Genomic DNA, 12,842 nt, shown 5'->3' with positions numbered 1-12,842 from the left:
AACTTTTTCTGTTGTAGAAGACCTTGATTTTATAAGACTATTGAAGCATATTTGTCTAAATTATACACTTCCTTTTAGAAAGTATATAAAAGAAAATATTGTGCATATATAGTAAGGTTAGAAATAAGATACAGGAGGAAATTAACACTACTACTTATTTATCTCTTACCAGTGATGGCTGCTGTGTTGGTACAGCGAACTTATATTTACAAGTTATGACATCCCATTGGATCAATGAAAACTTTGAACAAAAAAACAGAGTTTTAAGAATTACTCCATTTAAATCATCACATGCTGCAGTCAATATTAGTGAAGCTATCAAAAACACAGTAAAAGAATTTGATATTTTTTGTAAAATCCATATTCCTATACGAGATAATGCAGCTAAGATGGCAGCAGCAATATAGATTGAAGCAGACAGTGAAATAAAAAAGCAAATTAAATATATTTCTTAAAGATAGAAATGGAAAAATATAAAAAATAAAAAAATATATAAAAAAGTGACGCTGTTTTTCAATGGTGGAATTCAAATAAATATGAATTTCCCATCCTGGCATCCTTAGTTAGGAAATATTTATCAGCACCCCTATCTTCTGTTGAACGTGAACGATTGTTTAATGGTAACATTTATTTACCAAGTAAAAATAGTCTGAAAGGCGGAACTGGAGAAATGTTAATGTTTTTACATTATAATATAAGAATTTTATGACCTAAATATGATTAACAGCGAGGTACTTAAGTGTATTACTTCACCAAATTATTCTCTTCATTGTTATTAACCAAATGGTTTCTTTTAATTAAAAAAGAATATCTTTATTTCAAAGACTTTTGTATTCATTTTCTACTAAATGTTAGATTTTCCTACAAAACCACGAGTTCTTGTAAACTGTCCTACATGAATATTTCTAAATAAATACTCATCTTTTTGTAAACTCAGTTATAGAAATGTTTCGCAACTCTATCATGTTTTTCTTGATTTTTCATTTACAAAACGTTGTTCCTGTTATGTTAGCATGTGCTGGTGATGATAATACCCTTCAATGTTTCATTTATTTCCATTTTAATATACATGCACATCTGTTTAATATGGTTCATTTTCTTCTGTCGCCATAACGTAACTTTTATAGAGAATTTATTTTAATTGTTGGCATGGTTTTTGGCAATACCCCCAAACACTATTGTCGTCTAAAATGACCCTGCCAAGGCCAGGGGCCATGCCACACCTTGTTCTCTTAATTTTCTAAACCAACTTTAGCATAATAAAAAAAAAAAATATCCTACAAATATTTCAGATATCCACCCAAAAGTGTTAAATGTAAAATTGGGCACACTTTTACTTGAAGGGCGAGCACTAAAAATTCACTTCTAATATTTTTCCAATTTCTGATATTTTTGACAAGATATTTTTGTATGAAGTTTTAGGGCAATTCAATATTCAAATAAATTATTGACAAACAATTCATTGGTATTTTTGAGTGATCTGATGGAAAAATGTTTGTTGTAATTAAAAACATATCAAAGTAGTAAACAGCTGAGAAATGAAAAAAAAAAAATATATATACACCAAATAACTTTTACTAAAAACAAAATGTAATTTTCTACCGACCTATATAATTTGAAATGGAGAAATTGATTGTAAGATTTATTATTTCTGAATTTGTTAGTCACTTGTTCTTAGCCAAAACATGATTATAAAAAAAAAATGGCGGTTAATTTTGTTTTGTATTTTTGTGGTGGTGATAGTGGTGGTGGGTCGCTTACAAATTTCATTTTTTTTTTTTTATTGGTGAATCAAAGTAAATTTTTTAGAGCTCACCTGCCTTATATCCTTATCAAATGTTTGAAATGTTCAAGTATTTTTTTGCATCTACTTGCAAAATGTCTAGATAAAGTTTCTCAGAGTTTAGTTTAATATTAAAAGATTTCAAACCATCCCATCAAAGGGTGGCAAATCAACAAAAACTTTTACATCGACTAATATGTTAAACCATCTTAGAAAAGTTCATCAAAAAGAAGCAACAGTTGTAGATAAAAAGAAGTACAAGGAATGTTCAGGGACAGACATTCCAGGAACAAGTGACAACAACTACGAGCCTCCAGTGAAACACCAAACTACTATAGAATCAATATTTATCAAAAAAAAAAAAGTTTAGGATTTTAATGACCAACAGTCACAATTAATCCAGTATCTGATAAGAAAAATGATTGTTTATGCTCAATTATATTCTGTAACATCTGACATAGTATTTAAAAGGCTTATTGCAAAACTTTCTCCAAATTACAGTATTTCATCAAAATATACTTCACTGCAAAAATAATTGCAGATATATTTACTAAAGTAAATACAAAAATTGAATCATCTCTTGATGAAATTAGCAGCATTTGTTTGACTAAAGACATTTGGACCGTGACGACAGATAATACTCTCTTCCTTAGTTTGGCAGGTCATTGGCTTTCAAATGATTTGAACAGTGCAGAGCTGTGCTTAGAGTTGTTCCATTCCCTGGTGCACATACAGGTGTAAGAATAGTTGAAGAATTGCACAATGTTCTGAATGAGTATAAAATCTTCAAAGTATTTTTAGTTTTGCAAGAACAAATATGGTTGCTGATGTCAGGGAATGTGGTTTAGAATCAGAGCTATCTGCTAAGTCACTTGGCAATGATGAAATAGTTTAAATTTAATAGGAAAGAGAAAAATAATTAATCAGCTGATTAATTGGCAAATCGGCTGATTACCAATTAATTGGCAAAGTGGCTGATTAGGCCGATTAATTGTTACCCCCTACTTGTAAGTATTGGGTACACAAAAAATACGTTGATATTATAGGTGTAAATGTGAGATAATGGAGACAGATGAGAACTCAGAGAGGCAAAAAAAATATCTGGATAACAAAGCTATCGAGATTGTTGAGAATTTTTGTCACCTTGAGGCAGTGGAGCAGCTGCTAGTGTGATTGCAAAAATTAGGAGTGGCTGTAACAGTTCAGTGAACTTCTTTCATTACTAACAAGCAGAGCGTTACCACAATTGATCAAGAAAAAAGTCTATCCGACAGATGTACATAGTGTGACGTATGAAAGAGAAACCTGGCCAGTGAGGGTTGAGAACATGTGCTGCGTGGAGAGAAATGATATAAGAATGATATAATGAATATGTAATGTGAGTTTTATAGACAAGCTTAGTTCTCATGACCTCAGAGGAAAATTAAATCTGGCAGTAAAGGGAGATGTGTGCAGTAGAATGCATTTCGATGGTATAGCCATGTTAAAAGAATGGATGAGAGCACATGAACACTACTTATTGAACTCATACACACAAGTTCACACATACTCTTATATACAGGCTAAATTCTACTACTCTCATTTACACACTACTCACAAGGTCACACACTTTCACAGGATTTAAAACACAGGCAAACATACATCTGAAAACTGCGTGCTAGTCGACTGAACTTATATATTGTTACATGGCAACAACTGAATGAACATGTCTGCTGAACTATTTCTTCATTTGGATCGGTCTCGGATATTCTGAACTCTTGTTTACAATTCTTTATTTTGGTTGTACTAACAAGTTGTCTATACTAAATCAATATATTTTCATCAATTTCAAACCCAATATACAACATCCTGAATAAATGTTAGACGTTGATATACATCACCAAGCAAAACAAAAAAGTGCTTTATTTTTTTCTCCCGAGAAACATAATTTATAAATTACACACAAAATTAACACAGACTAAATGCAGCAATAGAATTATTAAAGCAAAAGTTAATATTATCTGGATTATTAAGATTATTGTTCTCATATTGGATATTATTTTGTTATGTTGTTAGAAGTTTGATAGAAAAAAACTATTAGAGTAGAAGGTTTTCCGGCATCTAGGGATCTCTACAGTGTAGGGGTGGAATTTTGCTGCTTGTCTGGTTATTCGGGAGTATTTACGTTGCAGGGGTACAAGTGCTTCAAATTCATTAAAGCACATTCCATTAATAGTGTGCCAAGCAGAAACTGCAAGTGAAATTCAGTATCTAATCTCTATTTCTACTTAAATATAAAAGGTATTTTGTGTGTATGTTTGTGTGTGAGTTTGTTCCCCATAGATACTGAAACAACGGGGCTGATTTTTTAAAATTTCACACAAATGTACTTTGTGTCTGGGAGTGTTCTTGGACATGTTTTGTATCAGAATGCCTCTGACAAGTATTAAAAATCGATGATTGAAAAAATTCAATTAAATAAGGAATAGTCAGATTTTGACAAAAGTTACAAGTAACACCATTATACAGCCTAACATCACAAGTGTATTTGAGTATTTTCATTGCCGCACAAGTAGACGAGCCCAACATATAAAAATCAACAGTAGATTCTTTGATAAAACAGGGTGTGTGCTCATAAGATGTCTATTTACAGCATGATTGAACTTGACTTTTGCATTTTAAACTTTAATCAAGCCATTATATAAAATAATTTTATAAAAATCAACAGTAGGTTCTCTACCGTACAATGTAAACTAAAATATATAATGAACTAAATCACTACAAAGAGAAATGTGAAGCTTCCTCCTGGTGCACTGTGGTGGGTCTCCAACTAGTCAGGCAATCAATTGATTTGATTAAAAAATGGGCTCTTTCACCAATTTCGATGACAAAAGTATTGAAAATGTGGAATGTTTATTGATTCTCATTCAATCCTGGGCAACATCGGGCCTCCCTGCTAGTTATAACTATAAACAGCACTAAGTTATAACATGTTTCACTGTACAAATAAAATGTTGAAATGAAAACTAGACCAAACAACTAGTCACCATTTAACTAAGTAAGAACAACTAGTCAAGTCCATAAATCTGTCCCTACTCACTTGCCTCTCCATGAGGGCAGAGTTAGACACAAAGTCAGTTTTAATGTGGGGGAAAAACCCAGCTACCCAAAAAGAGGGTCTAGATTGAAATAAAAATAAAAATTTCCCCAGTCTAGAAGAATTTCTCTTTTACTAACAGGGGACAGAAACTATGAAGTGTAGGTAGTATCAAAACACTACTTCACTTTGCTTCGAGCCAAAACTTTAACTAGAAAACTATGAATTTCAGTTATCACCCTTCTGTAGTCTCTTTCTGGACTTGTTTATAAAAGATTGTGACTATATTTGGTGCTTGTGCAGTATAATGGAATTTCAAATAAATGCATTTTCGGTAAAAACACTAGTACGCATCTATGTAACGTGGCTGTTAAACTTTAGCAGTGTTGTTACATTTCAGCCACTCTGACTTACATGTAGTCTGGTACCGTCGCTAGGGAGCAAACAAAAAAAGGAAAGAAATAAAAATCCAATTCGGCATTTTTTTTTTTTTTTTTACGGCAAATGAAATGTATTGATTACTGGTTCTTCCAGCAATAATGTATTTCATTATCTTTCAAAAGTCTTTTCGCTCACGTGTTTCACAACGCTCCGTCATCTAACATGTGCTTTTTAAAAGTCTCTTATCCTGCTGGTCATAGCCAGCGCTTTCTCGCCCTCATTCACACGTCCATCTTTTTTGGCACACACTTTGCTTCTCCTTTTACCACATGGTGTATTTTTCTTTTTCTTTTCTCTCCTTCCCCTGACGTCAGTGCATGCACACTTGCTTAATTTGCATGTGTGCTAAAACAGCTGCTGCTGCTGCTAATATTTTCGATAGTCATCTATCCTACAGCTGCTGTTGATTTTCTCACATGTGACATGTTACATTTATATGTCATGGCGAAATTAGTAAAGAAAAATTCCAAAATTTCGAAAAATGATCAAGTAGAAAAATTACAAGTGAAAATAGTCTATCGATTTAATAATGTTGAAGGTCTTTTAAAATTGAAGGGAGGTAACTGTAGTCTATGATTTTGACAAAATTATTGTAATTAACTATTTCAAAGAAAATGGGGACCGCAAATGTGTGTATTTTTTTTTTTGTGTGTAAAAATAATTCTAAATCTTCTATTTGATAATTTTTTGTAATTTTTAGAAATTTTACTAATTTCGTCGTGACACGTATGTATTTACCTAAAATGTTTTTTTGAAATTCCATTATACTGCACAATCACCTTATTTTTTGTATTAAAGTACAGATCAGTTATTTTGAGAATAATGACAAAACAGTGCACGAAATCAGTTGTATACTGACAACAAGAACTTATTTCACTCTAAATAAATTATGTGACTGGGCAGACCTGAACGACCCCCCCCCCCCGCCCATAATTTTTATACTATGTTTTAGTATGTAGTAAAGCTTTCGCGGTTGAGGTGTTTATTCCGAAAGCCGTTCTTAACATGTGGAGGTTTCCGTTTGGGGTGTTTATACTACGCTGGGTTAGATGGTAATAATAATAATAATAATAAAAAAAAATACCAACTGCAAAATATCGGTTAAAATTGTAGAGGGTGGGGTGATTCTCGTTCAGGTCTGCTTATAAACTACTTTTCACTTTGTATTTACAGAAAGATGTGAAACAAAGCTGGCGGTGGGTGGGTGAGGGGGAATCAACTCTCTCAAAGGGGGCACTACTCTAAAAATAGAATGGATCCGTCGTTATTTCTTGATAGGAGCGCCCCATATACCCCTTTACTTCGAAAGAAGAGGTAATACCTGGGAGAGTGCATCTCCTAGGACTGAACTATACCTCACCCAGACAGAGAACCTGCTTGTTTAAAATCAGCCCTATGTTGTCTGAATAATGACAAGGCAAACCTCGGCTCGTCTGACAACTAGCGAGATTCCCTTTGTTTAAAAAACGCTAAACACTAAGGATTGGCAAAACGTTGTAAAGAATTTCAAGGAGGCTGAAGGGTGGGTAGGAATGTAAAACTACGCTTTCACTTCAACATATTTTAGGAGAAACGATCTAAATCAAAAACGGTGTTCAAACTATAAGCAAAATGAAACCAATTACTGTTATAAGAAAAAAAGAAGAAAAAAAAAAGAAGAAAAAAAAAGAAGAAAAAAAAAAAGAAGAAAAAAAAAAATACAAAATAAAAAAAAAAGCGTGAGATGACATCACGTGATCAAGTAGCATCTTCCTCCCCTTCCCGCTTGTCTTTTTTTTTTTTTTTTAAATAAAATTTCTCGTATATACGACGGAAAGAAAAAGGTTGTTTTTAACTAATTGCTTTGATTGAGAAAAATCATAGTTTATTATGAAATATGAACATGATCAAAGTTTTTTTTTTAAACGACACGTGCACTCGTGCACTGTGCACGTGCGTGAACTCATGTTTTCATCTAGTCAGACAATTTTAAGGACTAAGACAAACTCTGAAGACAGAAATTACTTTTTTACTGACTGTTTAAAGCAGACGTTTATTTTGCTTGCTAGCTCCCTGAACGATATTTTATCATCCGTTGATAAACAATATTATCTACTTATAATTGTCATAAAACATTTACTTTCACGATACAGCGATCTGCCATTATTATTTTAAAATCCCATGATTTCACGCAGTTATCTCCTCTACCATAAAAATTTAAAACTTTTCTGGTTATTTACGTAAAACTTGCAGTTTTCTTCGAAAGCAATTTTCATTAATAATTGACTTTCCTCTCATTTTTCGTAATTTTTGGATATGTTAGTAATTTCAAAATTATAATCAAGTAGATAATATTGCCTTTAATCGAAATTTAATTTTTCGATTTTCGTTTTCATTTTGATCCCCACCCCCGCAAATAAAAAAAACAAAAAACCCCAAAAAACAGAATTATTTAAGAATTTAGATCGTTGAAGTTTTCGATTTTTGTTTTCATTTTTATCCCCACTCCCGCAAAAAAAACATTAAAAAAACCCAGAATTATTTAAGAATTTAGATCGTAAAATGACCCCACCCGAACGATGCTTTTAGGGCAATTTAACTTTTCGGCGGATCTGAACGAGAATCGCCTCCCCTATAATTTTTATAGTATGTTTAAGTATGTAACACAGTTTTTGAGGTTGAGGATGTTTATTCTGAAAGCCGTTCTTAACATGGGGAGGTTGGGGCTGTTTATACTACGTTGGGAAGGTCGTAAAAAAAAAAATAAAGTAAACGAACAAAATATACATTTTTAGGGCCCCTGCTAAAAATACCAACTGCAGAGTGCAGCACTGCAGCAGTGCAGCACTCAGTCAGCACTGCAGCAGAGCAGCAGGCAGCACTGTGGCACAGTGCCACTGTGCTGCTGAATGCTGCAATGCAGTTGGTATTTTTAGCAGGGGCCCTAAAAATGTATATTTTGTTCGTTTACTTTATTTAATCAAGTGCTTACTTCCACTATTTTAAAACATTATTTTATATTAATTACATATTTTTTTTTATTTTAAAACTAATAATTCGTAATATTCGTGATTTGACGGTGTAAAATACTGATGTGAGTTGTCGAACTTTGCCGGGACTTAACTGCAAGGCTGCCAACTGCAGAATACCGGTTAAAATTATAGGAGGGGTGCGTTCAGGTCCGCCAACTTTTTTTTCTTTTTTTTTTGCTATAGGAAATAAATTATGCGCACTTTATGTGGTGTTATACTTTTTTAAGGGATTACGCGTGCTTTTTACGACCTTGCCAGTCAGACTTAGTATGCAGTTAATCACAATAAGTTAGGGTACTTCTTTTAAATATGCACGTGCAGCTAAGTTATAAATAACAGGAAACCTTGAATCTGCAAATAAGGGATCATTTTAAGGAATTAAAATGTTAAATAACATGCAGAACATTAACACTGATAGGTAATAATTTGCTTACATGAATTCAACAAATAATATTATGGATTGAGTGTCACATCCATTAGTGTTACGTTTAGCAGCTGGATTCTACAATAGAGCAGCAGCGGCGTCGATATAAATTACATAACCTTGTTATTTATATTGACAATATAATTCATTCGACATATTCATAGTCAACAGATTTGTGTTGTGAATTCCCATGAATGATTTCCTTTATAAAGCTAATTAGCTGATCAATTTAAGTGATTTTGGGATATGATACTTTCGTTTCGTTACTGACACGTATCACAGATTTTTCTTTAGTTCTGTTTATATATACCATTTTTTTTTTTTTAAATATAGGCTGAATTCTGACCAACAACCACAGATATTCATATGGACCTCTTTCAGCTGAATCTCCCTCGTTTAAACGCATCGAAATTCTGATTTTGAAACAGTCACAAAATGGTTTGGTACTCACCCGTGCTTAAATAATAACGTTATTATTTAAAAAGTCATTCTTAACATGGGGAGGTGTTCTGTACCTATTCTGTACTTTAACCTTACAATTGAATAAAAAACATAAAACTTTAAACTTGGAAATACGATTTAAAAAATAGCGCGGATCAGTAAGTGCATTAGCACTTTTTTTTTAAAAATATATATATTATATATATGTATATTAGTAAATGAGTAACCATTTCGTTTGAAAATCTATTTAAGTGTTGCGTTTGTAATCTTCAGAATACGCTTGAAATGTGTAGCTGAAATAATATCGAAGCCGTCTTAGAACAGACACTACACCGTCATCCTATCCCGAAAACCCGATTAAAAAAAAAAAACAAAACAAAAAAACTTTTGTCTATTCTTTTGCTGTTTTCTGGTAATATGAAGAAACTAATTCATTGTAAAACATGAAGAACTGAACAATTTTATTATTTTTAAGAAATGTAATCTTAATAAATAAATGCTTAAAGTAAAATAAAAAAAAAAATAATTCAAAGTTTGTTAAAACCAAAACAAATTGTCAAATAGGTTTCACCGTTGTTTTATAAATTAAATGTGTATGATGATATTTAAAGAAAAAATAATGGTATGCTTACCAATAAATAGTTTTTGACTTCTCTATTGGTGCTTGTTAAATGTTTTGTTTATTTTAAAAATTCAAATGTTCTTTTTTGTGTTAATCATGAGGAAAGTTAGCATCAAATCAAAATCAAAATGGCCGCGCATTGTATTGAAATTGCAAGCCATAATTTGATTGGTTGCTCGATTTTGATTACTCAATAATGATTCGTTGAATCTTTTAGCCTCGTTTTCGTTACACAATTACCGGAAGCAGCATGGCCCCTGAAATCGCTATCCTACGCTAGTCACTTAGAGACAGGCAACCATTTCGTATTATGAAAATCGCAGGCGGGACTTGAAATATTTTTGTTTTGATGTTATTTATTTCTAGTAGGATAACATCAAAAGAAATTCACTTACGTATCGAAACAATAAGGTTAGTTCTTCTTATAGATGTATATATACACAAAAATCCTGACTTACTTGATAAAAAATGTGACTCCGTTTGAATGTTGTTTTGCTTTCAAATGTCTCAATGTGGCTACGCATCCTCATCTATTGTGATTTCTATTAAATTGAGTATTTTGTTTAATATAAGAATTGTTTCAACTTTTTGAATGAATTAATAAAATTTAAGTTGCATCGAACATTATTATTTTCTAGTTGTACATATCCGGCGTTGACCGAGAGTCTTTTTGCATTCATTTTCTTTTTATTTGGAAATTTAAACTATCACCGTAACATTCTACTTATATTTTGTTTACTTTTCGATTTGTGAGCGATTACCGACTGTACCAATGGCCGTCGCATGTCAATCATTTTGTTCTTCTTCTAACTTTACGCTCGGCATTACTTGTGCTTCGAAGTAAATAAACGCTTTAAAATAAGTTTAAACAAAATCTTATCCAGATAAGTAGAAGAGTAACCTATCTTGCCTTTGGTAACATTTATTTGTTATATGTTTGCTCGTTGACCAGTTTTTGTGTCGTTCGTTGTCTATACTACTAAATGCGCACTTACGGTATTGTTTGGTTATTAAATTATTACTTGAACCAAATTGCTATAAAATTTTGACTATTTTTGTTAAGGTAATTTATGGCCACTTGTGCAGTTTAAAACTGAATGAGGATTCGCTAAGAATTGCTAAGTCAGAAATTAGTTTCTATTCGACATTTTAAAGGCTTCAAAATTCCTTTCATACTCAAATTTCTAAGAGTCACGTCACGTAGTAATTCTTTATTTTTTATTTTATCGTTGCAATTACTGTTTCAACTTCATTTTTAATTTTTATTTTTGTGCACTTATTGAACTCACTGCTCTCTCTCTCTCTTTTTTTTTTTTTTAAATAGTATTTTCAAGTTAAATTAAAGTTTTTACGATATCTTTTTTGGTAAAACAAAAACTTGTTGAGAGCGCTCTGATTTGGGGTTGTTTTAAAAAATGGAACGAAAATTTAAATTTCGTTTCGTTTTAATCTTTTTTTTTTTTTTTTTTTTTTAAATTGCCCGTGCGTGCGTCAACAAAATCGAGAACTCACCGTTCACATTCGAAATGTCAACTTTTATAGGTTTTCGGGTACGCTGACAAGGTTTTTTTTTTCTTATTCCGAAAGCCGTTCTTAACATAGGGAGGGTGGGGGTCTGTTCCGAAAGCCATTCTTCGTTTTCAGCATATTCGAAAACCTATAAAAGTTGATATTTCGAATGTGAACGTTGAGTTGGACTTAATGTAAAAACATACCAAAAGTAAATTGACTTTTTTTTTTCATTTAAAAATCAAATTATTTTGTTTTTGGTAATAAAATTTTATTTTTATGGCAATCTCCAAAAATACCGTTAGGGCTTACAACATGGCCGCCAGAAGAGTCACGTGATCCGGTTGATCCAAAACATGAATCGCCGTATTACGAAACCGGAAAACGCAAATTTAAAGCAAACTTTGACAAACAAGCATAATAATTAAGTACAAAAACAGTTTTTCAATATCATAATAATAAATAATTTATTTAGAACGGTCATTTAATTTTTTGTTGAGAAACAATCACAGTTTGTTTGTTTTTTAAAACAGTGTTTATAAAAAATATTTTATTCAGAGTTTTTCATAAAAATGGTATTTAAAACAAGGTGTTCATTTTTTTTAAGATGTAATGTTATAAAAATATGATGTAAAAAAAAAACAGTTTATATTTTTAATTTTCATTTTATAAATTTAGACAGAATAGATGGAAGCGATGCAACAAATTAGCTCACAAAATTTATTTGGGCCGACTCTTTCACGCCACATAAATTCATTTAAATATGAAGTGAAGAGAGCCCTTGATGTACCGAATTGACGACAAAGTTTTTTCTTCGCTCGCATCCACGTATTTTCAATAAGTTGAGTATTTATAGTCGCGTCGTTAGGCTCCACAAAATTTCTTTCGTGGACAACAACATCGTGGCTGTAAATACCAAAGTCAATGTCTGCTACGGTTGCATAAGCGCTCCACCCATCGCTTATTATACGAGTCCCGGGTAAGATCCATTGGCGAATTATAGGGACCAGAGTTTCACGTTTTCTGTCTGGAACCTCGATCAAAAGGCAATTCTTAGAGCCTCGTTCGATGGTGCCGAACACCCAATGGCTACGTCGGACAGTTCCTCTGTGATATTTCCGAGGGTAAAAATGGCTTTCATCAATTTCAACCTCTTTTGGGGTCCAGGTCTCATCTACACCCCCCAATTGAATTGGGTTTTGTTCAATGTACTGAGTGCACACTTCCCTCAAAAAGTTGCACCAGTCGCTCACTGTGTTGGCACTCACCTCACTTTCTGTTGCCATAGTTTTTTGTGGAAAATCCATGCTCCACATATACATAATTATTACAATGGTTCTTAGATTGAGGTTGCTTCTTTGAAAAAAAGAGTTCGTTCTAATTGTATTACGATATCCATCGTTTCGGCAACGCCATCTCCAACCATCCTTGGATTCGGAATATCGAGCCAACACGCATGGTGACCCACAAATTTGACAATTGCATGAATTGGCTATCAGACGTCTCTGTGCAAGCCATATCAATATGTGCACGTC

At 32.6% G+C, this 12,842-nt stretch overlaps 2 protein-coding genes across 3 annotated transcripts in view; one reads left to right on the top strand and one right to left on the bottom strand.

Moving 5' to 3' along the window:
• Positions 1-9,944, bottom strand: part of LOC145283671 (rho GTPase-activating protein 19-like) — a 67,077-nt gene extending 57,133 nt beyond the window's left edge. For both annotated transcript variants that reach the window (XM_080132682.1, XM_080132683.1), the window contains exon 1: positions 9,809-9,944. The gene's annotated coding sequence lies outside the window, so the exon portion shown is untranslated. The remainder of the gene's footprint in view (positions 1-9,808) is intronic.
• An 84-nt stretch (positions 9,945-10,028) lies between these two features.
• LOC145283670 (anaphase-promoting complex subunit 4-like) overlaps positions 10,029-12,842 on the top strand; it is a 213,306-nt gene continuing 210,492 nt past the window's right edge. The window contains exon 1 of the mRNA XM_080132681.1: positions 10,029-10,209. The gene's annotated coding sequence lies outside the window, so the exon portion shown is untranslated. The remainder of the gene's footprint in view (positions 10,210-12,842) is intronic.

Source organism: Euprymna scolopes, chromosome 8 (assembly GCF_053919585.1).
Source record: "Euprymna scolopes isolate OS-2025 chromosome 8, ASM5391958v1, whole genome shotgun sequence".
NCBI classification, from domain to species: domain Eukaryota; kingdom Metazoa; phylum Mollusca; class Cephalopoda; order Sepiida; family Sepiolidae; genus Euprymna; species Euprymna scolopes.
This window is presented reverse-complemented; position numbering and strand designations above follow the sequence as displayed.